Here is a 5,068-nt window from a genome sequence, read left to right as displayed (position 1 = left end):
TTGCAGATGAGAGGCTGGCAAGTGAGGCGGGGAACGTTGGAGTCTGCAGCAAGCAAGCCTCGTGCTCGCTTCAGTGCCTGGCTGCCGGCCGCCATCTTGGCTGACAGTTAATTTGCATATACTCACTGATTAGCCAATGAAAAGGGTAGCGGTCGTACGCCAATTACCATGTTTCTCTTTTATTAGTGTAGATTGGGACTAGTCCTTTATCTTATAGTCCAATGGTAGCTGTACTCCCTACTGCTCTCTAAGACTCCACCTTCCTGCCTGTCTACTTAGCCAGTTCCCTCTGACTCAGTCTGCTCCTAAGAGCTCTTCTGTGAGGCCTCCCTTTACCATCACCGTCTTTTTGTTCTTCTGCCATCACCATGAGAAGGACATGACTGTGCTAGCTTGATGGAAGATGGGAGACACATGGAGAGTTACATCCTCCCAATCAAGGATGTCCTAGACCAGCTGCCAGCCAGCCCATCCTCAGACAGGTGAGCAAGGCCAGCCAAGACCAGCAGAGTCTCCATGACAATTTCCCCAGATGCATGAGCACTGATAAGCCCTATTGTTATATGCCACTGAGTGTTTTGTTTCACAGCCTTATTATTTTTTAATATATATCTTATTGATTTCAGAGAGGAAGGGGGAGGGAGAGAGATAGAAACATCAATGATGAGAGAGAATCATTGATTGGCTGACTCCTGCACACCCCCTACTGGGGATCGAGCCCACAACCCGGGTATGTGCCCTTGACCAGAATCGAACCCTGGACTTTTGAGTCCACAGGCCAACGCTCTATCCACTGCGCCAAACCGGCTAGGGCTCATAACGTCATTGAAGCTATAGATGACTGGTGCATAAATGTTTAAGTGATATCACATGAACACGACAACAAAAAACAGAATTTGGAAAACCCTAGAGAATGAATAATCCAGTTTCTTTTCTGTCCCGTAGAATTCCCCACCTTCTGGAGGGAGAAATGTTATTGATTAAAAGAGACTTCGGAGACATATGAGTCAAAGGCAATGTCTGGATCTTAGATGAACTAAAAAGATGAAGGGAAACTCATGAGCTGTCTCATGCTAACTAAGGGTAATATTCTGGTTATTGTTCAATATAAATATGTCCATTAGATATTAGATAAATGTTGCATAATCTTCCTTCCTTCCTGTCTACTATTTTTAGTGAAATACTTTTGTAGCATATTATACAGATAGAAGAATGCATAAAAGATTTAGAAATAGTTTAAAGATCAATTATAAAGGAAATATCCATGTAGCCACAGCCCAGGTTAAGAACAGAAACACTGACAGCACCCTAAAACTCACATGTACCCCTCCCCAGTCACTGCCCCCACTCAGCCCCAGAGGTAACTACCATTATCCCAACATCCATGATATTGATTTTCTGATTTTCTTTATAGTTTTAAACTCTATGGATATAGCTCTAAACAATATAGTTTAGTTTCACAATAAAGTCTTCCAACTTTAAGTGCTAGAATTTTTGAGCGAGAGTCGCCCATATTATTCTGTGGTAGTTAGCTGTAGTTTGTTCTTTCTCTTTGTTGTGTTTCACTGTATAGATACACCAGGAATGGCATCCTCTCTATTCCATTGTGGATGGGTGTTTGAGGTTGTTTCTATTTGGCACTGTTATGAACAATACTGCTATGAACATCTTATATCTGGCTTCTGGCTTCCCCGGGTACAAACCTGAAGGGGAATTGCTGAGTTATAGGCTCTGCACATCTTTGTCTTCACTAGAAAAATGTCTGTTTCCAAAATGGTTTTACCAATTTATATTCCTGCTAACATTTCCATTGTTCCACACAGTTGCCCACATTACATGTAGTCTCTCATTTTTGCTAACCTGGTAGGTATGTAATGTCCCACTGTGGTTTTAATTTGGATTTCTCTGATTACCAATAAAGTTGAACACATTTTCATATGTTTACTGACGATTTAGGTCAAATTTTATGGTAGCAGCAGGGTCTCTGTTACTAGTTCCTAAATGTGATCCCTAATGGATACACTGATGGTCTATTATTGTTATTTTATTCATTCATTACATAAATATTTGTTAAGTACTATTTTGTTCCAGGTACCACTTTTGGCACAGGTATACAGTGGAAATAAGATAGACAGAGTGTTCTGGGTTTGAAATATTGTTTAGACATGGAAATGGAGAAATCACAAGGCAGTTGTTGTTGTTTTTTTAAAAAAAAAAAGTTGTCCCTTAAAGGAGAGGTTGGTGGTATGTAGCTTTCACAGTGATCATCCTGTAGCTACTAATTACAGTTTTGGTAAAACACTTGTGGGAAAGAAAGCGGAAAGAGATAATAAGTCTACAGCTCAGCCCTGGTGCACTTCTAATTGGAGGTCTGACAGAAGCAGAGCCAGGGTGGAGAGGCCGGGGTAGAGGGAAGCCAAAGGAGCATGCTGTCACTGAAGCTGGAGGAGGAAGCTCTCAGGGAGGAGCTTACTGAGAGGCTTACTGAGAGGCAGAGCTAGACAGAACTGGCCACTCTTCACCCACAAAGGAAATTACCTGTGAAACTAATGAAGCTTAAGTTTCACAGATGGTCACTAGCACAGGCTCCTTCCGATGCCTGTCCCGAATTTTGTATCTGCAGTTTTACATTCTTTTGCTTAGATGACTCTCCAAATTTTATAAACTCAAGCCCCACAAAACCCAGATGTGTTGTCCCTCCTCCTCATCCTTCACCTCTCCATGACAACATAGATTTCACTGACATTATTTCCTCCTTAGCTTCTTCTGGCACACCCCTCTCTTCCACTCTTCTCTTCTCTCACCATTCCCTAAAGGAAGATATGGGCTAACATTTGGCCTCAACCTTGTTCTCTCTACACTAAGCCTCTGTGAAATTATTCATTCATATCACCCTTACATGAATAATTCCCAAATTCATACTTCCAGCACGGCTCTCTGCCTCCCAAACACAGGCAAATAATTATGCCTTTTTGAAAGTAATTTGCCATGATAAACATTTATCATTCTAGAAAGCTCATAAACAAGAAAAAGATGAAATGGATCAAAAAGGAAAGAAATATATACTTGGCTCAGACAGTATTATTCATTGGCATATTTTTGTAGGAAAAAAACAACAACAACAGAATGCAGCCCGTCTTAGGAATCTGTTGCTGAATAACAAGTTACCCCACACTTGAGTGGACTAAAACAACAACAGAGCCAATCTCCCAGTCTCTGTAGGACAGCAATCTGTGTGAGGCCCAACCCGGTCCTCTGCATCCGGGATTCTCACCTGCTGCAATCCAGGCCTGGGGAGGAGTTATCATCTCAAGGCTCATTTGGGAAAGGATCCGTTTCCTGCCTCCTTCAAATGGCATTGGCCAGATTTAGTTCCTTGCAAGTTGGTGAACTGAGGGCTTGAGATCCTTGCTGGCTTGGAGTATTGGAGGCGACCCTCAGTTCCTTGCCATGTGGACTTCAAGCAGCTCACAACACAGTAGATGACTTCATCAGAGTCAGCAAGAGAGGTAGTGACCACCAGAGAACATGCAAGCCAGATGAAAGTCAGCCTAAAGTGACAGCCACCACTGTTGTCTTATTCCAGTGATGGCGAACCTTTTGAGCTTGGCGTGTCAGCATTTTGAAAAACCCTAACTTAACTCTGGTGCCGTGTCACATATAGAAATTTTTTGATATTTGCAACCATAGTAAAACAAAGACTTATATTTTTGATATTTATTTTATATATTTAAATGCCACTTAACAAAGAAAAATCAACCAAAAAAATGAGTTTGCGTGTCACCTCTGACACGCGTGTCATAGGTTCGCCATCACTGTCTTATTCTATTGCTAGAGGGGAGTCACTAGATCCAGCCCACATACAGTGGAAGAGGATGACACAAAGGAGTGAATACCAGGAGTCAGGGATCATTGGAAGCCATTTTAGGAGCAGCCTATCACACAGCTCCTGCCCTCCAGGGACTCCCAATAGAGGTGAGAACGCATTGGGTAGGTACCTGAGAAAGACTAAGGTGTGCTGGCTCAATGACTGCCTATCAGTGTAGATGTACCTTACTCTACAGCAGAGTCACTGTGTTCCTGTCAGATTGCTTGTAACAAGTTTTAAGTGGTCACTGATCTTCACTGTACTTTGAGATACATTTCACAGAGGCTGCCCTCCTCCCCTCCCATTTCAGAAGAACTGCGATAATAATGTAAAATGTAAGCTTAAGAATCTTACTAAGAGTGTGCTATGTGGTTGTGCAAGAATCCCCCTTCCTTTGTGCATTGCTGCTAGTCGGGAAGGACAGTGTTTCCTTCTCGCTTGGTGGTCAAAACTCCATCCAAATACCCCTCTTCCTTAAAAAGTAGGAAACAACACTATTTGGATATGAATTATTTGCATTAATGCAGAAACTCAAGTTTCTCAGCTCATCTGCTGAGTTTTCCTCTTGCCATAAGAAAAAGAAAAGACCAATTGGCTTATTTTAATCTCTCTGAAAATTACTCAGCAATTTAATAATTAGCACACGGGCTTATAGTCAATCATAGTAAACACAAGCGATCAAATTAGTTATCGATTTACTTGTACATGCTGTAAGCACACTTCCCCTTGCTTTATAACACGGGGCTCTGGGCTCCTCATCTTGGTCCTCATGTGTAGTTCCACCCCACACCAGATGGGGCAGAAGCAGCCTTTCCTCACGCGGGTTTCCCCGCCAGCGTCTGTCTCTGTCAGACCCTACCAAGTCAGTGAGAAAGGGGGGATGACCATGGAGACTGCAGACTTGAGCTCAGGATTACCTTCTCAAGAGAAGTATGTTCCATATTATGAGATCTTAAAGAACACATTATAATTGTGTAAACCCCAGTGCTTGAGAACACGCCCAGGGCCTGGCCTTGCGAGGCCAAACATTTTCCTGCCTCCCCCCCGCTCCGGCAGAGGAAGGTACGGCCCGGCCGGCGGAGGGCCGACCCGGAAGTCGCCTCCGCTGCGCGCACTGCGCTATCCCCGCTGCGGGAAGTTGAGAGCTGTGCTGCCCGGAATCCGTGGGCTCGCCGCTTCTCCTCCTGGGTCCCCCGTCCT

The sequence above is a fragment of the Myotis brandtii genome, unplaced genomic scaffold (genome assembly GCF_000412655.1).
Source record: "Myotis brandtii unplaced genomic scaffold, ASM41265v1 scaffold675, whole genome shotgun sequence".
Taxonomy (NCBI): domain Eukaryota; kingdom Metazoa; phylum Chordata; class Mammalia; order Chiroptera; family Vespertilionidae; genus Myotis; species Myotis brandtii.
The sequence above is the reverse complement of the archived record's forward strand: the minus strand, read 5'-3'. Positions refer to the sequence as shown.